Here is a 27,385-nt window from a genome sequence, read left to right as displayed (position 1 = left end):
AAAATAATAGGTTTGAAGGCAAAACCTTGGGGCATACCTGTTTTTAGTTATGTTTATTACAAAAAGAGCTAGAAAGGTGGTTGGGATCAGTGGCTATAGCAAGGATGGGTGGGGTGAGGACAGGAGGAGGGGAGCATTCCAAATAAACCATCTAAGTGAAAGTACGGTGATGCTAAGCAAATGCAGTTTCACTACAAGTTCCTTAGGCATCTTCTCCCACCTCCACCAGAGGTAGTCCTTCTTGTACAGAAATTCTGTAGCCTTCACTGTCTGGCTTCCAGAATCCCCAAATAGTCTATTATTATGCTAGAGGGACACAATATTACCATTTAATAGGCCAAAAATGTTTGAACACTTGAAATTTTATGTGGTTCAACCTACTACTACAGTGGATTTCCAATATAGATATACATAGTGAACCCTCCAGGCAAGTAAATATTCTTGGTTCTCAAACCCCAACTAAGTATTCTGCCTTAACAAACTGAGCTTGGAGTACTTGTAGGTTCTAAGAACTTCTTTTTCATGAGAGGACAGAACACACCGCCTTAGGTCAAGTGGTTTTCTAACTGGCTCTATTCATTGCTGCCCATCCCACATAATCTCCTTTATGTCAAGACCTGTGCCTGTCTTGAGCTCTCAGATGGTCAGGGTCCTAGCGGTGTATGGGTGAATGGTAGGATTTACACAGGCTCAGTCTAATGTAGACCCAGCACATTCTTGGGCATAGACAAGCATTATTGCATCTGGATTATCTCTGGGCAAATCGTTGTTTAGAAGTAAAGGGAAATCCTCTCCAGAAATAATAGAAAGTACAGCCAGCCTGACACCTGGGTGGACATGGTGGCTGGGTGATGTGCCCTGTTGACCTAGTTCCCAGACAGCTTCTGGATGCCCACACAGTGTCTTTCAGGGAGCCGTGGTGCTTCCTACAGGTCATGTTGAGAAACAAGCCTCAACCAAGGCGGCTTGTTTTCTGAGATATACCACAGTAGCCCTTCTTCTCTCTCTTCTTCTCCTTTTCTGAGCCAGGTAGAATCTCTTGACAGGGAAGTTCATCTCCTGTCTGCTTTTGTCCAAGATATTGAGTAGGTGCCCAGATCCTTTCTCTTTTGCCCACTCCGTAATACCTCACTATTCCTCAGGCTCTTTTGCAACAGGTCTTGTGAATTCTTTATAGCCAAAGTTAATCTACCAAAAAATAAATTTCCTTCTCCTTGAAGACAAAGAAAACTTAACTTTAAACTTAAACTTCTGCAGAAAAGGAAGGGCAAAAAAAGTTAAATTTCCATATGAAAACAATTTTGAACATTTATAACCTGCCACAATAAGTTGTCTAAAATTGGTGGTATTGTATCTTCATAACTCCATGAAAGAGGGTGCATTTGAGATGGGTTCTCTTACACTCATGACAGCTGCATAGCTAGAAAAGTTTCCTAAAAGGGTTTACTAAGCAAGGAACAAAAGCTTCCTTGCTTGTGGTAAACTGTGTTTATCACATAAAGTTTGGAAAGATTATGATCTGCTTATTGAAGGGACTTGTCATTCTTTTTGCTGCTGCTTGTCTGATGGACCATTAGATGATGTCTTTTGAAATAAATGGAAATTTTCAAAATTATAGTACTTAAAAGAATAGCTGGGTATTTTTACTGCAAACCTGACAAAATACAAGCCATTGTGTAAGTACTGATTCTCTAAGAAATGTACAGTCCTGGGTATTTGGGCTACAAGGGCTGAGAGGCAAATTGTTTTCATCTATTGCTATAAATTTAAACATGCCTACCATGATGTGTTTCCTTAGAGAGAGAAAGGGGCATTTTATTTCTGCCCGGTTATCTGAAAGAAAAGGCAAGATTTCTATGGAGGGAGATAATGTCTGCTTTGTACATTATGAAGAATGGAGATTTAAGCAGTTTAGCTATACTACTTGTTGTCTAGGGGCAAAGGAGAGCTGAAGTTTTGTTGGAAAGCAAGATGGCCCTCATCTTTTGCTATTCCCTCTCTGACTCACTCGTTCCTTCAAAATACACACATATGTGCCATCAGGCCACTTGTGTGGTCCTCTCAGCCAGGCAGTAAGTTTTAGTGTCTGTTATGGACTGAGCATTTGTGTCCCCCCAAAAAACCCACATGTTGAAATCTAATCCCCAATGTGATAGTATTGGGAGGTGACACCTTTCAGAGGCAATTAAGTCATGAGCATGGAGACGTTATGAATGGGATTAATGCCCGTATGCGAGGCCAGAGAGCTAGCTTGTTCTCTTTCCAACATGTGAGGATACGATGAGAAGTTGGCCAGTCTGCAATCCAGAAGAGAGTATTTGCCAGAACTCTGCCATGCCGGCACCCAAATCCCAGACTTCTAGCTTCTAGAACTGTGAGAAATACATTTCTGTCGTTCACAACCATACAGCCCAGGCTGATTTGCTATAGCAGCCAGAACTGACTAAGACAGAGCCTTTTGTGGGAAGTCAGATATGCAGAGTTCATTATTATTGTTCATTATTATTAGCAAAATCTATTGCTTCTAATCCACCCAGAGTGATCCTGAGGGTAATTGACTGACTTCAGAGCAGCTGGTCGCTGGGCGAAGGTGACTCTCAGAAACCACTGAGACACTTGCTTGGCGCTGTCTTTCTTTCTCCACCTTGTCAGTCAGAGTATTCACACTCCGAGGCCTTCCCAGATATTTTCTGGGTGACTGAAAGTTAGAGTCCTTTTTCTCAATAATAATTCTGATTTTCTCTTGGTCCTTAAATATTTCATCTCCCAGGAGGAATGGAGGAAAAGAGCAAGTTGGAGACATTGAGGTAAGACAGAATTAAAGAAGAGACATTTCCACACCTGAAACTCAAAATTTTCCTCCAAGCCTACTGCAGTTACTAAAACACCAATCAAGTTTCATAGCTGAAACAGGCCATAGAAATCCAATAAACTATATTAAGGCAATTAAGGGGACAGATTTCTGAAATCGATTTTTTTGGAGGTGAGAGAGATCTGTGATTAATCAAACTACCCATTTCTCATACAAAAACCAAAACAATACATTTGTTTCTTTCAAAGCAAGAAAGTGGCTTATTTTGTTTCTTCTAATATTCATGTATTCTCATTGGAGGCTGAATTCCAAATACTGAGTTTACAAATGGACTTCTTGAAGATCAACTAAATAATCCTTTTGAAGAAAAAAAAAAAAAGACTAGCAAATTGTAGATCTTTTGCTGTAAAAAGCAGCTCCTACCAAAATTACATGAAGCCACGTAAGTGGAGGTATGACCCTACTGAGGGAGGATTCATTAGATTTATTCAGCTTGTGTTATAGCCGTGAAACAATAGCAATCTGGTGATGCCTCTGATGATGCCTTACTTTGGCATACATCCTTCTGGAACCTCTAGACGTTCCTTCTTCTCTATGTGGGGTTTATTAATTAATCTCAGAGCTAAATTTTAATCTTAAAATGAAGCAGGCATTTCAGGATGTCCATATATTTGTAAAATATTTGGCTTCTCTCATGTCTCGAAATTTTCTCTTTCAAACAAAATGTAATTTGATGTGTGTGTGTGCTGTTTACGCCTGCATACATGTCTACATGTGTGTTGGAGAAGGGAGGCAGTAACTGAAGAAGGTAGTCCCTTTCCTTGTTTCCAGGATGTTAGTAGTGACTGGTCATTCATCCCTGAATAGTGTGATGCATAAGGAAGATTGTGAAATAAGAAAAAATAGTACTAGAAGAGGCTATAGAAAATTTCTAGGTCTGTATAAAGTTGAACAAACCACAGAAACGAAAAAGGTTAGGAGCCTTTCTTGGCTAGTAGTCTTGCCTGTTGTTCATAGTAGAGCCACTATAATTTTCTCCCAGGCCAATGATTTTTCTTAAAAAAACTCTAATATCCTATGTGGATAAAGGTAAGGAAAATGAGAGCTGGCACTGCTACTGTGAACGAAATGCTCTCAGGCAAAACACTTAGCTTCTCTGAGGTTGTGTTTCTGTCTGTGAGATGGAAATCATAACTATCTTAGTGATTTCTTGGCACTATTGTGAAGATCGAATGAGACGATGTGAGTAAAAGCTTTTTGAAGAATTTCTAATGCTGTACAAATATTAGAATCTTCTGCCTCAATTAAAACTTTTTGTAGTCTGTATTTTGGGAGTAGGATGGTGACTATGTTTAAGATTTTGAAACAGAATCTTAGACATTATGTGTAAGAAGCATCAATGTTGAATATTTGCTTTGATTAATATTCCAGGGTGTGTGTGTGTGTGTGTGTGTGTGTGTGTAGGATCAAAAGTCTCAATCCAGCCTTGCTATAATATAGAGATGGCCAGTTGGAGTCTGTGTCACTAAAATGAAAAACTTATTTAAAAATGTGGGGCAATGAAACAGGTCTCCGTTCTTTCCGAGCTGGATGGGCTGAGCACTCTGCCTGTGAGTTCCCTGGCAGCCTTTCTTCTCAATGGCCATCCCGCAGCCACCGGTGGTGAGCACAGACACTGACGTGTTCCAGATGCAGAGTGCTAGCAGAAGCACCCGAGGGCAAGTGTTAAGAGACAAGGAAAGGGAGGCAATAAAAGGATTCAGAAAATTTTTAGTTTACTCAGTGTCACTTTAAGCAGTGTTCTTTACCTGCATTTAGGATCAAAATCTGGGAACATATTATAATCCCCAGTGCTAAATCACTATGCCCATACACACACTGTCCACCCCACGTGGTGTTTTACTTTCTGCTGTTTCAGTGACCCACGGTCAACTGTGGTCAGAGATAGGTGAGTACAGTACAATGAGATATTTTGAGAGAGAGCATGTTCACACAACTTTGATTATAGTATATTATAATTTATTATATATATAATTGTACAATTGTATAATATGTATTATTATAATTGTTCTGTTATTATTGTTTATCTCTTACTATGCCTAATTTTTAAATTAAACTTTCTCATAGCCACGTACATGTAGGAAAAAGCATATTGTACATAGGGTTCGGTACTATCTGTGGTTTTAGGCACCCACTGAGGGTCTTGGCATGTATCCCCCACAGATTGGGGGGGACTACTGTATAGACTAGGGGGAGGAGAAGGGCATCTTTCAAACAAACTGCTTTTATACCTTTTGCAGCAAGTATCTCATATGAAAACCTTATGATATATGGCATTTGTTTACATCTAAACAAGCAGCATGGCATTCCATCCATGAAATGCTTTGGTGGTGAATTATAAACGGCAGGAATGGACAGGCCAGTGGAACTCTATTGTAGCAGATAATACATAAAATATTTCCAGATATCAGTTCTCTTTGAAAGTCTCAAATTCAGAAGATTGATTGTTTGGGGGAGATGAATACTATTGGAAGAAAACAGAGCCAGTAAAACAACAGAGAAAGAAGGAATGCTATTAAAAAGAAATAGAATCAGGAAAACAATATTACAATATTTTGTCCTCTAAATTTAGACTACCACATCTGTACATGAACAGAAAACAGAAAAGACGGTATGCAGAGCGCAAGCATTTGTCCTAATATCCTGATACATTCGATATAAGAAAGCACCAGCTACATGCCATAAGATCTAATTACCAAGAATCGCCTTTCCTGCCCCACAGCAATCATTTTGATGACAGGCTTCTCTGCACTGTAAAACAAAATGGGGAACCTGTGCTGTATAAACTGCCTCAGTGCTTCCTTTCCTTCCTCTGCTATCAGCCTCCCCATCTCATTTATTTTCCACACATTAATGGTAGCAGTCACCTTGAGCCGGTGATGCAGAGTAATTTTCACAGAAACCTTGATCAGAAACCATAAATCAGCCTGATGTGCTTTTATGGTCTAATAACATTCTGGTTGCTCCTACAGGCCTGTATGTAAAACTGCATTGCAGTGAGTCCTTTGGATTTTTTTTTTTTTTTTTTTGGTACAGTCTCTCTCTCTCTCTTTCTCTCTCTTTCTCTCCCTCTCTCCCTCCGTCCTTCCCCTCCCTCTCCTCCCTCCTCCTCCCCCTCCTCCTCCCCCTCTCCCCTTTTCCTCTCCCTTTCTCTCTCTTGCTCTGACTCTTGCTGTCTCTCTCACTCCTTTCTTTCCTTCTCTTCTCACTCTCTACTTCTCTAGGTGTAGTATTTATAGGCAAACATGTGCATGTGTACTTCAGTCACATGGATACAGTTCATTTCTAACAAAACCACATTTAAGTGGCATTATATATGCATTGTCATGGTGGCAGGGGAGACACATTCTTTCAGGGGGATAAAATGTTGCATTCATTGGATTCTCAGTGGTCTGTCTTAACAAATGAACTCTCTGACCAGAAAATAAAATGCTATAACTATTTTAGGGGCTATTGAGTCTGTTAAATGATTCAATTATTTTTCCTTGTTAGGACAACTGGATGCTGCCCTCGTATTGGCTCTTGCCCTCTTCTGTAGGGTCACACTGCGGCTTGGTTGACTCGAAGCTGAGTTTTGCCTGACTTTGTACCACAGCCCGTGGTCTGCAATGTCGGTGACTGCCTGATAATCTTGCACTCCCATTCCACTCCCTCAGAGAATGAAACGGTATGGAATGGAATGGGATTTAGTGGAGTGGCAGGAAGCAGGCGGATGGGTTTGAGGCAAGGAGAGGAGTGAGGCCTGGGTGAACCTGGCAGGGAAGCAGTGAGGAGAGGAGCTGGATTGGCAGCTTAGGAGGCACTGTTGAAAGGTGAAGTGCTGAGCTTGTCATGGGGCTGACAGCGATGCTGGGGCTTGCAATGAAGCACCGGTGTCTAATTGTACTGGTGTGGGATTAGGGGTGGAATCAGCACAGGCATCTCAGTTAATGATACTGCCCATCCAGGCTGCCCCCAAAATCTGAAGAGATCCATGCATTTCAGCTCAAGCGCTAACAACAGCAAAAGCAAAGCGGCTGATGCTCAATCAACACAGCCTTTACTTACATTTGAGCCTGCCTGCTAGACATGCCCCAGGTGTGTGCCCTTTCTGGAGCATGCAGCAATTTCTGTTTTAGAATGAAGAGCCTCTTAGACCCGTGTTTCCACAGAATGGAAGCATCTGCAACAGAAGCCTGTGTCACTCTTACATGGCCACTTGGTGAATTAGTGCAAGAAATTAACAAAGGCCATTTGACTCAGTCTGGGAGAATGTTTAGCTTACCTGTGGAAGTGAGAAAAGCTGGCAACAATCTCTGATTTTTTACTGCTAATGCATTGAGTGATAATTACTCCCCACTAGACCTACATAAATTCCAACATTCTTAACTGGTGCTTCATGAATATACCAAGGGAAAAAAAGTACCCTGGGGCATTAATCAAATTTTCCGAGATACTGCTTCTTGCTCGGTTAAAAGATACATGTCCAATTATTTATACATATATCTATTTTTATGTCTAGTAACATTGCTCACATGTGCACACGTGCGTGCACTCACACACACATTTGGCATAATAACATAGCAAGCATTTTTAAGGATATTGAAATGCCGATGTAAGAATAACTGCAGAACATGGATCTTGGCTTCATATTATAGGGCTCTTTGTTTTCAACTATAAATCGTGATGTCTAATTTCCTCACCTCGCAGGCAGTGGTACTCGGGTTCAGTAGCAGTAGCTATGGTCTCATTTGTTAAAATTGGTTTCCTGTAGGGTTAGAAAGTTTTTTTACCACCAATATCTTGGAGCTGCAACCAGTCCTGCACCCTGAATCTTCAGTAACAGCTCCATGTTGAATTTTCAGAAATTGACAGGCAATTTCTCTTTTTGTAATACTGTGAGCTTTTCAGTACTGTAGCAGCAAAGGCTAAATGTGAAAAGGAAATGGGGGTGAGCAAAAGACCTTTCTCTCCACAGTGTCCACTGCCCTTCGATTCACAGTCCGGCATTTGTTGTCTGTTTAGGAGCTATTTCTAAACCCTCCTAGCTGGAGGCAATGTACACCAGACCAGTGGGGTGGGAGCAATAAAGAAGAAATGCAGTAAAGAACAAATGCTTTTCAGATTAGCTGATTGGCAGTTGTGAATAATGCAGCTACAGCACTAGAGCAAGAAAGAGCAGCCTCAACCTTGGCACTCATTATTTAGCTGTGAGCCTTTTTTGCTAGGAACATTTTTCTCTTTCAAGTCTTAAACTATGTTAACTCCTTATGATCCAGTCATTCGTCCAAAAGCGTGAACTATAAAGACCCCTTGTGCAAATCTCTAAACTGTGAATGTGATGGCAAGAAACCATGGCATTCTCAAACAACTTTTTCATTTGCACTGAAAATATGACAGAAAAAACTTACCCAGTGGGTTAAATAGCATTAATTCTGCATCAGATGTGATAGGCATTTTGAAAATAAGAAATTAAAGAAGTAAGCACATTTATGGTTTATATGTATGGCTACATAAGTAATTCAGGCCATTAAAAATGGGAAGAGAAAATACGAGACCGTCTTTTAGTGATTCTAAAGATATCTCCATTCTTGATAGACATGAGGATACAGTCAACCAGAGTGAATGTCTTAAGTCCTCTGGCCCAGATTTGAAAGAAAATCATCAGATCAATAATATGGATTTATTTCAAATTTTTAAAAATAAAACATAAATTGGCATTTTTTCTTAATTCTATGATTTAATAATAATTGTTTATGTTCAATTATGACATTGATAGACAACAAATGGGATTTTTTAATCATTTGCCTATCTACATATTTCCCTTGATTATTTTATTGAGTTAATTCTTTAGATTTTTTTTTTTTTTTTTTTTTTGTGACAGAGTCTCGCTCTGTTGCCCGGGCTAGAGTGAGTGCTGTGGCGTCAGCCTAGCTCACAGCAACCTCAAACTCCTGGGCTTAAGTGATCCTACTGCCTCAGTCTCCCGAGTAGCTGGGACTACAGGCATGTGCCACCATGCCCGGCTAATTTTTTCTATATATATTTTTAACTGTCCATAAAATTTCTTTCTATTTTTAGTAGAGATGGGGTCTCGCTCTTGCTCAGGCTGGTCTCGAACTCCTGAGCTCAAACAATCCACCTGCCTCGGCATCCCAGAGTGCTAGGATTACAGGCATGAGCCACCACGCCCGGCCTCTTTAGATATTTTTAACCAAATTTTTTTTAGGCCCAAAGATTACATTATAATTTTTAAAATATTGCAGATATTTTTCTTATTACAAAATCAATAAATGTTTTAATAAAATACTAAATGGCTAAATATATAATTTGTCTAAAAAATTTGCTCTGTCAGACCCTGTAATTGTCAAAAACAAGTGACTACTTAGTTTCATTGCTATCATTGGCAGTATTTGGGGAAGGAATCAATGGCTTCTTATTAGCAAAACCTCTCCCACCATTCATTTCTTTCTCACACTCTAGGTTGTGCATCTTTATGAGCAGGGATACTGTTTCAGTCATTTGCACAGTCACCTCAACATTGGTTAAAACCTGACTCATATTTGGTGATCAATATGCATGTATTTTGAATAAATACATGCATAAATAACATAGGTAATTAATTAATACACTATATTCTTAAAGTATGCTGGCTTTTTTTTTTTTGAGACAGAGTCTCACTTTGTTGCCCGGGCTAGAGTGAGTGCCATGGTGTCAGCCTAGCTCACAGCAACCTCAAACTCCTGGGCTTAAGCAATCCTGCTGCCTCAGCCTCCCGAGTAGCTGGGACCACAGGCATGTGCCACCGTGCCCGGCTAATTTTTTCTATATATATTTTTAGTTGACCAGATAATTTCTTTCCATTTTTAGTAGAGATGGGGTCTCGCTCAGGCTGGTCTTGAACTCCTGACCTTGAGTGATCCACCCGCCTCGGCCGCCCAGAGGGCTAGGATTACAGGCGTGAGCCACCGCGCCCGGCCTGGCTTTCTTAATTATACAATAAAATAACATTACTAGATATCTTTATATTAAATGCAATTTGGAGAAAAGCAATCTAACTTTTCTGAAACTATCTGCATATACTTTGATTAGGTTCTTACTTGATATACTTGGTGGTGGTTAAAAAGCTCTGTTTCTATAGGCTAATGTGCAAATACCAGTGAAGGGTATGTACTTATTATTTTTTGTCTGTAGCTAAAGTGTGGAATATTTTATAAAGCTCAGTAGTCTGTCCATGAGTAATTATTGAGCACTGAATATATACCCTAAATTTCTTAATTTATGAATAATGCTGGAGATATGAGACAATTGATTAATACTCTTTCCTTGCAAAGAGATCCATCTGGGTCTTTAGCCATTCGATTGCTCTCCTCTAGGTGCTTCCATAATGTGGTGGAGATATGTTTCTTGAGATTCGGTGGTGACTTAGCTTCTGAAACCCCGGCCTACCACCAGTCAATCTTCCACTCCAATCGTCTGGCCAAAGTAACAAATTTAAAGTACAAGGTCTTTCCCCCTCTTCCTCTCTGTACTTTGATGGTAGTAGTTGTTCCCAATCCCATAGGTGATGTTATATTCCTATCTTTTCTTGATAACATTCTACCCATCTGTACAGACCCATCTTAAATAATATCTCCCCGAAGAAAGCCATTCCAGTCCATCCCTGCAGCCAAATGTGCTCCATCCCTTGCTTTCAGCTCCAAAAATTTCTCATTGAACACAGCTCATGTGCATGGGCCTGTGGTGCAGTCATGGTAGGTCTTTGATCTTTTTGACATTCATTGTCAATGTTGTCTTTTACATATTTGTTTATAACTACACAGGGCAGTGAAAATTGGCTCATGATATAATTCTTATGCCTATTGATGCATATGTTCCAATCTGTGTGTTTATTGCTGCCCCCAAAACCTAAACTTTTGCCTTTATTACAATTAGCTTACATTCATTTTATTTTTCTCTTTTGTCCTTTCTGAAGACAGGAGATCTCTTCTGTTCGTCCTTTTTTTTTTTCCCTGAAGCAGAAAGCACAGAGTCTTATATAGAGCTGAGATTCTATAAAAATTTGAATTTAAATAATTGTAGAAAATATAAGGTAGAAAGGGAAGGCATTAGTTCTTCATTTATAAATTATTTACCAGGCACCTACTTCAGTGATTAGATGGTTAAAAGTACAGGGGTACATGGAATACAGCCTTTTCCCTCCAGGAACTATATAATAAAGACAGACTGATGATTATAGGCAATTACAATTCAATGTAAATATTAAGATGCTGGGGATAAACACAGTCTTATGGTAACTCATAAAGGCACATCTATTGGAAGGGTTTTTAATTTGTTCCCCTCTTCCAAACCTTCTAAAGGTGCTTTAGGCTTGTGAGAAACAGAAGTGGAAGGTAACTAGGGAAAAAAAACCAAAAGAAAAATAATAAGGGAAAGAATAAAAGGAGGACGAATGAGCAAAGGGTACCCCAGAGAGATGGTGCACATTAAATGCATACATGGGGAGCACGCCTTGAGTACTGAAAGGCGAACCTCTAAGCCATATTCTGTGGAGCACCGTAGAAGGAAGCTCTTTTCCCAGAACTCACTGAGGACCGAGGACTGGCAAGCAGATCAGCTACCGTGCTGTGATTTTGCATCCCTTGTGTCAATATTAGTTGCCAATAACAAACAACTCAGAGTTGTGCAATCTGTGCCCTGTGAAGAGTTGACATGGAATTGAAAAGCATTGTTAACCTTCCAAATGCTTCCAAATTCTATCTGAAAAAAAAAATGCTTTATTTTTTTTTTATTTTCATCATTTTTATGTGTGGTGTTTTGTTTAGCTTAATTTCTATAGCAGCCATAGCAAATTCAGCCTCTTGCCCAATGCGTCACGCTAGTGTCACTTCCTAATACTTGTTAAAAAAATAAATAAATGAATGTGAAGATGAGACATGTCAGACTATTAAAAAGGGTGATCAATACATTTTCCACCTCAGTTCAGGTCGTAGGATAAAGGAATTCAGTGTTCTTTATAATTCACCAACAGTCATTATTATCCCAGGCAAGTGAGCATGTGGCCATTTCTCAGGATGAATCAGGCCATATTTTAATAGTTAGTTCCGGCAGTTCAAAGTGGAATGGATTTATTTCAAGAGGCTCAAGAAAACCTCATTTTGAAGGCTTTAATAAAAAGTAAGGATGATAAAGAACACTGTTTTCCATGATAAGGAAAATTCTGCCTTTCAAGAGAGACATCATAATTTCTTCTAATTATAAGAAAAATGTTGCTGCCTTGAGTGCTCTTATTCATGTGTACAGCCAAAGGGATTTTCTGCATAAAAGAATAATTAGGTTCTGTCCCTTCATACTTAAAAAAAAAGAATAAGAAAAAAAGAAAAAAGAAATCAGTTATCTTACTTTTCTTTTATACCTTTTCCCCCCTCATATTCTTTGACCTTTCTGCTGAATCTTTCATATGTCATGGAACGAAATTTTTAGAGGGGCTTTGATTTCTCCAATTCCTTTGGCAGCTGGCAGGGTTTGCTGTGCTGAATTTGGAAGTGCCTAATTTGGGAGTTCTGTTCATGTCAGGCTGTAAACTGATCAGATTTTATTTTATGTGTGAAGATCATTTTCAGTCCATGGATTTAAACATTTTATTTGCCTAAAATACATTCTAAAGAATGCACGGTGGGCTTTTATTTAGGAAAGCTCTTAAGCAACTTCATTGTACAGACAAAGGATGTTCTAGAAATATTCATCCTTTAAACCATTTGAATAAGTAAAAGAAAGGCTAGGGGTACTGACGGGCTGGAGTCACCTGGCAGTTTTAAGATGGGGACTTCAGATCACATCTGGAGTTACTAAATTATAAAAGTAGGTGTATAAGGAAGAGAGTAGAGCACAATTAGACCTTTTCATTGATCTTATTTGCATGATCCATAATTCTCAATTGCATAGATAACTTCTATGAGAGGAAAGACATGCAGCTGTAATGAAATAAATTCAACCCAAAATGTCAGCAAAATAGGAAGAACTGCTCAGACTCATATTGAATGATAATGTTGTTTAACCTTCTGAGAGATTAGAATTTTTTAGGCTTAAAAATGAAATATCAAATGGAAAGATAAATGATAAATATGAACAGAAAAAGAAGTCTTAAGGATTGAATTTTTCTAAGAAAGTTTAGTGGCTTTTTGAAATAATAATGACAATAGTCACCATATATTGAGTGCCAATTCAGGGACAGACAGATGTGATTTTAAGGATTTAAGAATATTATCTCTACTCCATACAGCAGCCCAGGGGAGTGGAGAAACTGAGATAGAGGTGAAGTGACTGATTGGTCTAATATCACATGATCAGCAAATGGTGGTCTGACCTCACACCTAGGCAGTTTCACATCAATATGCATGCTATCCAGCCTGGCACTGAAAGAAAACTAGGGCAGATTCTTTTTCTTATAGAGTTTTATTGCAAGAGCTAGATACTAGCATATAGTTATGAAGTAACAGGTTTATTTGGGCTTAATGGCTCTTTGAAACAACTGCCTACGGCCAATAGAAGACTGAGTCATCATATTGAGCTCAATCATGAAGACAAGCTGTGCTCTCGTTTGGTGAGGGACAAGTTCCAATCAATGGTTGAGGAAGGGAAGATCCTCTGCTATACCTTTCATAGCTGGCCTTTAAAATCTTTTATTCAACTACACTGATTTTTTTTTCTTATTAAGGTAACTGTTATCTATAGAATTTCAAAGCCCATCTCTATCATATCAGAAGAGGCAATTGAAATTGCTTTGCACACAAAAAGTGCAATACCCATTCAGACAGGAAGGTAACAGACTTAATGTACCCATGTGCTGTGCTTAGCATGATGGTGCAGAATGGCAGTTGAGAGCGGGGACTGGGGGAGCTGGAGCAGTGTAAGCTGCCCTTACTACATGGTGGTTTTGGATAGGTTATTTAACCTCATTATGCCTCAGTTTTCTCACCTGTAAAATGAGGATAATGATAAAAATAGTGCCTATCTTATGTTTATTGGGAGGATTAAATGAGTTCGTATATGTAACGTACTGAGAACAGTGATGACACGGTAAGTATGACATAAATGTGGACTAAGTATTTCAGGTACATTCTCTCATTGGGTCCTCACCATATTCCTGTACGGAAGGTCATGTATATTTATTTTATCGATCAATGAATGAGTTTTAGGTTAACTTGTTCATAGTCACTCAACATGTAAGTATTTGGACCTAGGCAGTTGGAGTTCTAAGCCCAGTTAGGACATGAACCCAGGCTTGTGTGATGGTGTGATTTCATTCCTTATATTCCTGGCTGAGAAGAATTTTGCCTTTCAATTTTTAATATATCACATATAATATATATTATATGCATATATTATCTATATACATATATATGAGAAATATTAGGAGTCTTGGATTCTGACCCAGTGGCAGTCAAGAGTCATGCCTCAGAGCTGACAGCTTTACCCAAGGAACTTTACTAAGTCTCTTGTCTTATAATCCATACCTTTCATAGTACAGTGGTTAAATGCATACTCTCTGATCCTAGATAGCCTGAATTTGTCATTGGGGGAGTCATTTAACTTCTCCATGCCTTAGTTTCTTTACTTATAAAATAGAAATAGTATAATACCAATAACCTTTGTCATAGAATGTGATCTTTGAATGAGTTTATGTATTTAAAGCACTTGAACTAGCATACATTAAGTGATATTAAGCGTCCATTGTTATTACTACTACTACTCAATGATTTCAGATTAATAGTTTTAAGAAGCCTTGGTTGACTATTCTAAGACCTCTAAAACAATAATATGAAAGAATTAAAGAATGTTCCCGTGGCTAATACCTGAAAGATTATAAAAGAAGGGGGGTATTTAATTTTGATAGGGTTAGAATAAAAGTCTTGTTTATGTTTCTTTTGTGGTTAGGAATTTTATTCATTTTAAGCACTTCAAGTGCCTCTTCCCTTTACCAAAATTTAAAGTACCAAACAATTAAATTGAGTCAATATAATTTCAGGGGATTTTTATAGATTTTTATCAAGTATATTTAAGAGAAATTTCAGATACTTTATAGCTAATCAAAGAGGTAGTTATGAGTTGAGAAATGAGGGACCATAGGCTAGCTAATGGAAATATATACATTCTATCTTTGGAGTTTCCTGGTCAAGATAAAGACTATCCTCTGGACTTGGCTACCTACAAACCTTACATGTGTGAAACTAAACATATTCCATGCTCTTCTCTTTACCTCTTCTCTTGTTCTTTTCTTCGTAATTCTCTAGCTTTTTGAATACCCTAACACTCTTCTTCTCTTGTACAAGAAAATTGGAATATAATCCTAAATTTTTCGTCCTCCTCACCTGCCACATCCAATCAGTGATCAAGTCTTTTCCTCTAATAAAGCTTGACTCTGTGGAGTCTCTTCTTCCCACTGCCGTTACTTTATATTAGGGCCTCCTTACTTCTCACCTGGGTCTGCCCTCAGTGTTGTGTTATTCCAAAAGATAGCCAAGGTAAACTTTATTCTTATCGTGTGGACTCCAGTAGTCAAACTATTTCAATAGTAAGACTTTCACATAAGGCTCTTCTCTTCCTATTTTTCAGTCTCTGTACCTATCCTTGTTGCTTCTTCCCTCTCTCCTACCATTTCCCCTCCCCAAACAAATACTAAGCAATTGTATTGAAATCCTGATAATTTCTCAAATGTGTCAATACCTTTGCCTTTGTCATTGCAGCACCTCCTACCTGGAATAGCTTCAGAACATTCCCTTCCATTCACATATGGTTACCTGGATAATGTCTTCCAATCATCCTTCAAAATTCAACATCCTGTCACTTCCTCTGAGATTTTCCTGATCCTCTCAGCCTTGACTGGCTACATATCTATTAAATCCACAAATCTTATCACTATAGAGTGATTATTTATTTGACTATGTTCATTCAAGGCTGCAAACTTCTGAAAGTCAGGTGTTAGATATTTACTCTCTATATCCTAGAGCCAGGCACAGTGCCTTTGCTGAGTAAATGCTCAATAAATGTAGACTAATTAAAACCCATAGTAATTAAAAAATTTAATCTTCTTCAGTCTCTTTGTAAGTGCAACTTTTTCTAGACAATTCAGATAATTAAATTGAAACAAATAAATATGTTTCTGGTCCCAAGTTTGGAAAGTCTAATGTGTTCACATGTCAATATCTAAAAGAAAAGTTTGTGAATATTTCCTGTGAGTAAAGCAATAATGCTTGAGAGAATATTTTTGTATTTTTAAAGAACTTCCTAGTTTTCAAAGTGCTGTCACATGCATTATCTTTGAGGTTCATTATAACTGTGAAGTAAATAACACAGGTATTATTATCCTCATTTTACAAATGAGAAAACTGAAGCTTGAAAGGAGAACTGGCAGACGTAAAATCACTCACACAGAAGTAAGGTAATTTGAAACCCATTTTAGGACTCTAAAAATATAAACATTTAAGCATTTACTACATGCAGTTGTTATTTCCACTGTATCATACTGCTCTCACATTACTTACAATCAAGCTGGGGAAAATATAGAAAGAAGTAAAATGTATTAATTTCTAGACAAGTGCCAGGAACTTTATCTGCATGTTCTCATTCAATCTTCAAAATAACCCTGGCAGGTAGGAATTATTAATCCATGTTACAGATAGACAAAAAAATGAGGTTCAGAAACAGTAATTTGCCAAGGGTTGCAAAGTTATTAATTAGTAGAGTAAGATTTTGCACCGAGATTTGTCTGACTCCAAAGTTCAAATATGTTTACCATTGGAAGGAGGTACCCAGAAGGCCAAAAAGAACGACAGTCTTTAATCCAGAATGGTGTTCATATCTGATGAATCTGATTTGGTACATGGAAGGGAACAAATACTAAGTCTCCAGAAAGAGCTTGAAAGGAGATTCATCCCAGGAAAAGAAGAATGGATGAAGCAAGACTCCAGTCACTAGCTGGTGATAAAGGAACAGTGTTTAATCTTCTCTAAAAAGGGGTTTGTTAAATAAGGTTTTATAGACTTTCTGGGCACTAAACAAGTGATCTTGGAGTTTGGAACAGGGCTATGATCCCAGCAGTAAACTGGAATGGGAAGCAGGAGCTGAACAGAAGACAAATGATACACAGAGGGAGTGGAGGAAGATGCAGCTCATTTTCTTGAGATGGGCTCCTCTTTCTCTGAACATCCCTTAAGTTTTCTTCTGTCATGATTCTCTTTGGTGAATTACCAAGCCTCAGGACTTCACTCACCATCTCTACGTTGATGACCCCAAATGCCTGTAGTCCAGACTTGTCTCCTGAATTCCACACTTCTGTAACCACTGCATGCTGGACAGCTCCATGAGGAGGTTCTGCAGACACCCTCACACCACACCAAATATTCATAAAGTTGAACTTATAGGCTACCTTCCAGAAAGCCAACTTTTCATATAATCTCTATTTCAGTAATTTATGCCACCATTTGCCCATCTGCCCAGGCAAGATACTTGAGTGTTATCCTTTGCTTCCACATCTCATTAACTTTCCTCTGCCCTTATCTGGTCAATTCCCACATCTTATGGTTCTGCCTCCTTAACAGCACCTGAAACTGCTCCATCCCCACTTCTCCTCTCAGATCTCAGGTTTTTAATACTTCTAGGCTAGATGATTGCCTTCAGCCTTACTTGGCTCCATACCATGCTCCACAGTGAACTCAGAGGTATTCCTGATATGGCCAGCTAGTCATGGCATTATTGTGCTTAAAATCCTCTAATTATTTCTATTGCCTTAAGGATTAAAGTCTGACCTCTTAACTGTGGAGAGCAAGGACTTTTCTCACTTGGTGTCCATCAACCTTTCTAACCTCACAGCTTCCCTCCCTACCACAGCACTTACCCATGTCCTCTGTGCTCCAGTAAAACATTTTAAAGCCTCTGAAAGTCATCCCTGACCCCTGTCTTCACCTGGATTTGATAAGTATCCTTTGTACTCCTATTGCACCCCTTGTCATATTTACCTTTGACTTAGCACTTACCATATTTTATTGAAATTTTTAAATTTTTATCTACTCAATGAAACATAAACTCGTTAAGAGAAAGAACGATGTGCTTTTTCACTGTTGTTTCCTCAGCACCTCTCAAGGCAGTTGGCACATTAACATGATCAGCCAATATTAGTTGAGCAAATGAAATGAGTCCCAGGGGGATCACACTAGCTTGAGGGTCATGGGCCAATTCCAAACTCACTGTCTGTAGGGGGATAGTAAGTTGGAAGATAGATGTGGTTCTCACTGCCTTGGGATCTTAGAGAGATTGAAATTATAGCTTGAAGATGTTCAGTACCAGCAGTTGGCCAAAGCTGCAGCAAGCAGGCATAGCTGATTTTAGACCAAAAGCTGGTATCTCTGCCTTAACTTTAGACTTTTATTGCTTTGTGCTTATCTCTAGAAAAACTGAAACAGAGACTTGCCTCCTTCTTTGGATCCTAGTCTACATGCATCTTAAAAGGTTGCTTGGCTGTCTCATCCTTCATAAGCCTCATTTGTAATGATTTCATGGGCTGAAATAAAGGAATAGATGATGTATCAAATAAAATAAGTTTACAGATCTTACAGTATTCATTTTATTAGGATGCTTTTCATATTTGTTTATGTTGATTCCCAAATGGTGAATTAGTGGATTCGCTTAAAAGTAACAGATTTATATTTCTAGTTTATTAGTGGGTTCACTTAAAACCCACATCCAAACCCCTGTTTTAGTAAGTATAAAAGCATCATGGAAAAAATCCACCCATTGGCACGCTGGGCAGATTCTGTTTCCTTTTTTGCCACATAATCCCTTGGCTGTTCCTTTGATCAGCAGTGCAAATCCTAATTAAGGTTTCATCTGATAATTTGATTTCATGATAAAGATCTATTCTCAGTCAGGGGCTTTGCCTCCTTAAATTCCCGAGGTTAATGAAAATCACTAATCCAATGGATAAACAGGCAATGGAAAAGTGAAATCATAACTTTCATGTTTTCAGAAATACTGTGATTTAAGAGTTTTTGGAGCCTCTTATAACGAAGAAAGATTAAGATGCAAATTTCACTGAGAAGGAAGAGAAAACTTCCTAAGTAGGAAAGGAAATTATGAAAATGACATTGCTGTATTAAAAGTATAGTAATTTCTAGTGCCACACATCTCCCAGGTGTTGAGGTAGTTTTCCTCCTAAATGACAGGAGAGGACAAGAAGCTGAAGTTGAACCTTACAGAATAAGAACGGTGCAATGGATTTTGAGAATGAAACCTAGACTCTTGCTTCCCAGCCATCTGCCATGTGGCCCATGAGTATCTGGACAGACCCCTTAACTCTGAGTCTGATCAATGCCAAGTTCATCAAGAAAAGGTTACATTCTTCCATCAAGAAATGAACAATGAACAAACTGAGAAAGTAAATTGATGGATTTTTCTTTTCAGAATCCTATTAGTTCTGGGAAAATTTCAAAAGACTTTTATAACATTCCCCAAATGGCCAAAGCTAATAGCAGAGTTCAACATATTAAAATTCAGCAGGATGAATCCATATTTGTTTCATGAAATTTAATTATATACCAGAAAAAAAAGAGAGAGACAAAGAAGAGATAATACTAATGTACTGAAAAAAAAAAAAAAGGAAAAAGAGAACAATTTTACAGGTAGCTGAGAGACAGCAAGAAAAAGGACAAAATAGAGGCTAAATTTAAATATACCTAAGATCATTTGTTTTGACTATTACTATGAAACATTGGAAAGACCTAATGAATTTAGGAAAATATGTTCTATTCATTTTCATTTCGTTTTATTTGAACATTGAAAATCATTGAAACACATGTTTGCCTTATGCCATCTGATTATAACAAATTATTTGTGAAGAAAAACACACATGGAATACATTTGCACAAATATACCCTCAAAGTACAGATAAAAAGTAAATAAGTCTGCATTTGTATACTTTGCCCTGAAAAGTCACTGATTCTAATTTTTCTAATCTTTTCTTATAAAAATGTATTCAAATAACCCCAACTCCTTTATGGGAAAATTTTTTTCTTTCTGAGCAGAGGAGCTTGGAAATATGACATGGAGTATAATTTCTAGTTAGAATTATAGAAAAATCAGTAATGATGGCAAAGTCGCTGCCTACTGCAAACCCTCCGGTGCACTTTGTGAAAGAAGTTTGTGGCTGGAGGCTATTTTGAAGTAAATGTAAATCATCAGTCATTGAAAAATCTAACACTAATTGAGTCTCTTGTCAAAATGTGCAGCTAAGAATCTCACTACTTTCTTATTTAAAAACAATGGCTCTTTCCTTGTAAGGTGAAGGAGGAAGAATAATATCAAGAAAACAGGATATGACCCAATAATGAAAAGAAATTTATTCTCCATTGTTGTCATTCCTCAAGCTGAAGAAATATCCTTGACTATGACCTGAAAACAAGGTGTGCTGGGTGGCGGTAGTGGAGGATATTTATACATATATACCCTTTTGAGCCAAGCATCTAGTATTCTATCTTTTGAGAAAAGAAAGTCACAATTGTTATTCAAACAACACATCTAGAAGTTTAGCTTATCTTCTTTTTAAAAAGTAGTTTTATTTGTTTGTTTTTCTTTATCAGACATAGCCCAGGTTCCATCTAAATCTTAATGGCTTAAATCACGTACAGTGGACTCTAAATGGAGTACATCTAAATGCAAAGTGGTTACAGGAATAGAACAATTGGGTTGTATAATAGACTCTTTATTTCAATCCAGAAGTAAACAACTCCTGTGTAAATAACTGCTTTGTGCGAAATGTTCTCCCCACCCCTCAATAAAATAGCTTAAATTTTAGATCCAAGAATATTTGCAGATTGAAGAAGTTTTATAAAATCCAAATGACCAATAAAATTACTGTGTACTGGTATCAAAATGAAGTGAAATAACAAATGTTCATTGAACTTTTTCTATGGACAAGGTATGTTGCTAGGGTAAGATAAGATTCAGTGTGGCATCAATGACTCAGTCCTCTAATAATACAAATGTCTATTCTGAGGCAAACACTATTCCCAGAAAAAATATATATTAGATAGCAGATAAATAAGTAGAAGCACAGATACATATCTGCATAAAAACTACGTAACTGAGAGGCAGCGTGATATAGTTGTTGAGGATACAGATGTGAACCAAACTACCTATGTTTGAATACCAGTTCAACAGCTTCCTAGCTGTGTGATCTCAGGCAAGTTATTTAACCTTTAATCATCTCAGTTTTCTCATCTGTAAATGAGACACAATAATAATATCTATGACAAAGGAATATTATGATATATAAATGAGTTAATCCATATGAAGTACTTATCTCCGTGCCTGGGAAATGTAAATCTTCTATGAGTATGTGCCAATATGATAATTATAAAACTCATGACAAATACCATGCACATACGTGTAGATTATATATATATATATATATAAAAATATAACATACAAAAGCATTTATGATAGTTTACCTGTTTTTCAGAGGGTTAAACTTAATTAGGAAAGATATAGGTATTAAAAAGATATAGGTATTAAAAACATATAGCTTAAAAAATTGAATTAAATACGGTAGAATGAACTCTTGCATTCATCTTTGTACCCTCCCCAAAACTCATTAAAATGAGTATAAAGTATTTCTAAAAAATTATTAACCAACAATGAACAGGAACAGAGAAATGGGAAGGTATCTGTATAAGTGGAAACCAACAATAGCAGACCAGCTTGTACAGCAGAACCCCAGGAAAATTCTAGAATTGGGAAAACTATAGACATAGGAGAGAGAAGAACTGACCAAAAGTATGTGTAAGGAACATTAGGAGCTCCCTTTTCTACTCCCCAACTCTTGAAAATAGGACACTAGCCCTTCCCTTTATTTTTCGGTATAGGACATACACACAAACACACAAGACAAAAGAGATTCATGCTGGAAAACCAGAGAAGCCCTGGATTTAGCAGTATCAAGTATACTGAAATACAAACTGAAATCAGACATGAAATCAGTCTCTGTATTGAATCATTAGCTTCCTCGTCTCCTCTACTCACTTCCACCCTCAGCACCCAGAATCAGGTCCCTAGGCTTATACCCATAGGCAGGAGGTTATAGAATTTCTCATTGATAAAATGGAATTAAAGATAATACAGTTTAGAAGTCCTGAAATGAAATAGGCACTTTCAGTTGATGTAAAGGTCTAAGGGAACACACAGAGCTTCCCATTCACCTTTTTTAGTGCCTTACTTTAAAATGCGAAGGGGGAGCCAGACTTTCCCAGTTTGTTGAAGAAAGGCTGTACAGTGTATAGGAGAAAAGAACACAGACAACCATAATAAACTTGGATAAAAGAGAGCCAATTCAAACAGTTGAAAACTTCAGAAAAAAGTATAAATATTCTCAGAATAAGAAAAGATACTTCATTTATGAAATAGTAACAGAAATTTCGGAACATGAAAGACAAAACAATAAATCAAACAGAAAATAAGGCAATTATAGAGTTAGAATCTGAGGATTAGTAGTGTTGTGTTAGGTCCGGAGCTGAGAGAGAGAGAGAGACCCAAAGCCTCATGTAGGAAAATGCTGCTTATTTTGAGCATCTGGGTGCAGATGGGTGGAGGCTGAAAAAGGCATCCATGAGAGAGAAAGGGAGAGCCTTGGGTTTTATAGAGGGTTTTTCTGGGAGGACTAAATACTTTTCCAAGCAACTGGGAGGGATAAGGAAAGTAAGTTCCCTTCTTGCATTCCATTCTTTTATCTGCCTAGGGATAACCGGGAGGGATGAGCTTAGTCTTCCTTATCAGGAGGTATAAGGAAAGTAAGTTTCCCTTTTCCATTTCATTCCTTTATCTCCTTAGGGATCTGGCAAAGGCTATGTGTCTAATACACCTCTAGGAAGGGGAGAGGGGTGGGTTTTCTAGGAGGTTTGGATGGAAGTTTGGGGAGGGTGAATTCTTTAAGCCTATCAAGTAGTTAATGTAGTTAGGTGGTACCTTTTCCTGGGATACCAAAAATTATTTTTACACTAGAAAATGTATACCCTCTCTCATTACTTAACTCCCAGGCATATAGCCAAAAAGTGAGAATGTAGAAATCTGAATCAAAATATCTGCCCTAAAGTTTCTGGTAAGCCAAAAATACTCTTACATGTACCTCCAAACAAAGGGCTTAAATCCCAAGGTAGTGGTAGAAAGACATTTTAAATGATGAGAATATTAGTAGAACTCCTTTCTTTGCAAAACATAGGAACCCAACTCCTTAAACAAAGAGGGGAATGTTTTAGGGATTAAGCAAGGGACTAACGGGGGGGCACCCAATAACCCATGTGTGTAGCACTTCCTAGAAAATGGATGGCAGGCAATCTTAGGCCTCTATGCAGTGACAAAACAGGGAGGTATAATTTTCTGTTTAAAAGAAGATCATGGCTATGTCAAAGTGAGAGCTTTCAAATAACATGAGTAATCCAGGACTCATTAAAAATCATAATAGCTACTTCTATAGTTGTCATTGCATAATTACTTTATACTTGTTGGCAGAAACTTGACTTTAGTCAATTAAAATTCACTGTAGGGGGGAAAAGGCACACCCCAAATCATGGTTTGGATGTGGCAAAATCATAACATGTAACCAAAATGTTTGTATCCCTATAATATCCTGAAATAAATAAATAAAAAACAAAAAATAATAAAATTAATTTTTCATATAAATTTGTAAAAGAAATATTCTACCAAACAAGTTAAATAGGTAAAGAAGGCTTTATTCAAGACTGTTCCAATGGGGAAAAGAAATTATTGCAATAGGGAAGAAACATTGAGCTCAGCTCCAGTGAAACAAGAGGCAGAAGAGATTTTCAGTGCTAGAGTGAACTAGTGGAAAAATACTGGAGGGTGCTAGTGAGGAGGTTGGTCTATGTGATGAAGCCATCTGTGTTTGCTAATTGGCACTTATTGAAGTTGGGCTCCTACCCTCCCACAGAGACTCAGAAATAGGGGCTCTATCTTTTTTGATGATTGTATTTTAAAGGGATGGCCCCTAGGCCCATGAGAAAAATATCTCTGGATGATAAAACTGGTAAGAGGCTGGGAGATTTACATCTCAAAGGGTCGGAGAAAGAATTTATAATTACAAGTTTTCTAAACTAAATGCTTTAAGAAAAAGGAGGTCAGGGGCCTATAGTCAGGAAGAAACCTATCTATAGCATAGTCAAGCTGTTGTGAATGTTAAGTCCAGTTTCATCAGACTTAAAAAGGAAGACCTAATCACTCCCTTGATTATAAATAAAATGGAAAAAGCATGGCATTTGGAGTCAAAAAGATGAGGGGTTCAAATTCCGGATCTTTGTTCAGTCTAGTCTGGTCTGGTCTCCTCTTCCTAGTCCAGTCTCATCTGGTCTGGTCTCCTCTTCCTCATCTAGTCTCCTCCCTTCTAACTTTATCCATCATTAGGGCAACATTGCTCCAAGTGCTTAATCAGCCTCCCCATCTAAAATACGGGCAGGGAGAAGATACTTTCTTCTCAAGAATTTTCATTTTTAAGGAAGAAACAAAGCCACATATATGTAAAGACTTGCCACAGTGCCTGTTATGTTAAGCGTTTAATATACATTGGATGTCATTATCAGTGTTTCTTTCTTTTACCTTTTTTCAAAGTAAATTTATTACCAGATACCAACTTATTGTTTATGCAGACAGCAAGTTTTGTTTGTCTTTAGGTCTACAGACTAGGGATGTTCTGTAGCAGTATAATTATTCAGGCAAAAAAATTCCACTACCAGGAAAATATTCAACTACATTTTCCCAAACTAAAAATTAAGACAGATTAAACAGAAGATCTTCTGATTTGTAAAATTATTTGTATGAAATGTCTTACCAAGATGTAAAATTAAATTACACTTATACATTTAATTAATTCTTTATTGAAAAGAATAAAATTATATGAAATTAGAACTATTCTAGAAATTCAGGACATATGGTCATTGTCCAATGGAAATCAATATAATGGGATTTTACTTGCATTTCCTGCCAAAGAATAGCTTTTTTGGCTTGTAGACATCATTTAGAGGTTGAAGACAACAAAAAAATGTCTTGCTGAGGAACATTCTGGAATCTCTTTTCCTGTAAATTTTCAAGTGTGGAGCAGAAAGAATATGTCCACTAAATAAAGTTTAATAATCTCTTTCAAGAAGTTAGAACTTGTGCTATCTAATGTGATTCCCTCTATTTCCACATCTTCTGGCCATACGTTCTATCTTGGAAGCCATCTCACCAAACAGGAAGATCGTAAATTGTCAATATTAGGAGGGACCTTCATGGTCAACTGATCCAACTCTCTATCTGGTGGAAAACAAATGAGATAAAGAAATATTCCCTGCTGTTCTGGCTCTATAAAAGGGATAGAATAACCAATCGCCTTGGATCAAATATCCAAGAGAATAGCTCCTGCTCTTCTCACCATCCCACATTCAGCTGCCCTTGCAAGAAAACTAGCAATCCTGCCCCATCAATGGGCATAGCTCCACCATGTCTGCAGAATCAAAGCGTCTCCTACTGAGATTCCCATGACAGGCCTCCTCGGTCCTCGTGGCTTTTCCATTTGAAGGAAGTCCTTATGAGCTACAAATATCTAATAAGACCTAGTACATCAATGGTGCATGATATGGTATGGTAGACAGAACAATGACCCCCTAAAGATGTTCACATCCCAATCCCCCAAACCTATGAATACATTATATTACTACATGAGATACACTAGGGCTGTCCAGAAAGTATACAGCCATTGTTAATATAACAAGAACAGTTACATGGCTAAATACTTTCCGGACAGCCCTCTTACATATTTATATAGTAATACACACACACACACACACACACACACACACACATATGAAATAATGTTATAATCAGTTAACCTTGAAATGGTGAGATTTTCCTATCCTGAATTACCCAGGTAGGCCAAATGTATTCATAAAGGTCCTTTCAACCAAAAGTGGAAAGCAAGACAGTGAGGGTCAGAGTCAGAGACCGATTGGAGAAGGCCACTCTGCTGAGTATGAAGACAGAGGAAGGGGCCACAAACTAAGAAAAGTGGGCAACCTCTAGAAGCTGAAGGAAGGTAAGGAAGCAGTTTCTCCCATAGAGCCTTCGTAAAGGAGCACCCCTCTCTGGACAAGCCTAGTAAGCCTACTAAGCCTAGTAAGACTCATTGTAGATTTCTGACTTCCAGAACTGTAAAGAGAATAAATTCATGTTGTTTTAAGCCAAAAAAAAAAAAAAAAAAAAAAAACCAAAAAAAAACCCCACACACAAATTCTGAATCTTTATCTCACCAGCTATGTGACTTCCCATGTAGTTATAGTGAACATAAATGTGCCAAATTAAATTAAATAATATATGTACAGTGTTTGGTATGGATCCAGATATAGAGCAAGAATTCAGTAAGTGTTAGGCCTTACTATTATGAAAGAGGGACTAAAAACTAGATCTAGCTGAAATTTCTGGGGTCTCCTGATACGATGCACTAAAAAGAACACATTTTTACCTTTGTAAGATTTCTGCCCAAATGGCAGAACCTGAATATAATCCTGAGAAAACATCACATAAACCCAAATTAAGGGACATTTTACAAAATTACTGACTTTTGCTCTCAAAAGTTATCCATGTCATTAAAGAAAGAATGAGGAACTGTTTCAGATTAAAGGAGCCTAAAGAGACTTGACAGCTAGTACAACATATGATCTAAGATTTTCTTTAGCTGTCAAGGATATTACTGTGACAATTGTCAGAATCTGAAAAAAGATCTGTAGACAAGCTAATACAGTAGTATTTTACTCATATCAGTTTTCTGATTTGGATAAATTTTATGGTGATTATCTAAAAGAATGAGCTTGCTTTTAGAAAGTACACTGAGTATTTAGGGGTAAAGAGGCTTCATGTCTATAATATACTCTCAAAAGATTCAGAAAGGCATGAGATACACACACACACATGCACACAAAGAGAGAGAAAGAAAAATGGGAATAAATTAGAGCAAATGTGGTAAAATGTTAACAATTGGGGTCTATAGGTGAAGGATTATAAACATTCTTTATGCTATTTGTGGTAACAGAATAATCCCTCCCCCCAAAAAAAGAAGTCCATGTGCTAATCCTTAAAACCTGTGAATATTTTAACTTGCATGGCAAAAAGAAACTTTGCAGATGTGAATAAGTTAAGATTTATTATGAATCATCCAGGTAGGCACAGTGTAATCACAGATATCCTTATAAGTAAAAGGAGGAGGCAGGAGAATCAGAGTCGTAGAGATCTGAAGATGCTACACTGCTGGCTTGGAGAGAGGGAGCCATGAGCACAGGCGTGCAGGTGGCTTCTAGAAGCTGGAAAGGCAAATCAATGGATTCTCCTCTTGAGCCCCCGGATAGAACACAGCCCTGCCAACACCTTGATTTTAACCCAGTAAAACTAAATTTATGATGTTTGAGGCCACAAATTTGTGGTTATTTGTTACAACAGCAATAG

This window comes from Lemur catta, chromosome 1 (assembly GCF_020740605.2).
Source record: "Lemur catta isolate mLemCat1 chromosome 1, mLemCat1.pri, whole genome shotgun sequence".
NCBI classification, from domain to species: Eukaryota; Metazoa; Chordata; class Mammalia; order Primates; family Lemuridae; genus Lemur; species Lemur catta.
Note: the sequence above shows the minus strand (reverse complement) of the source record.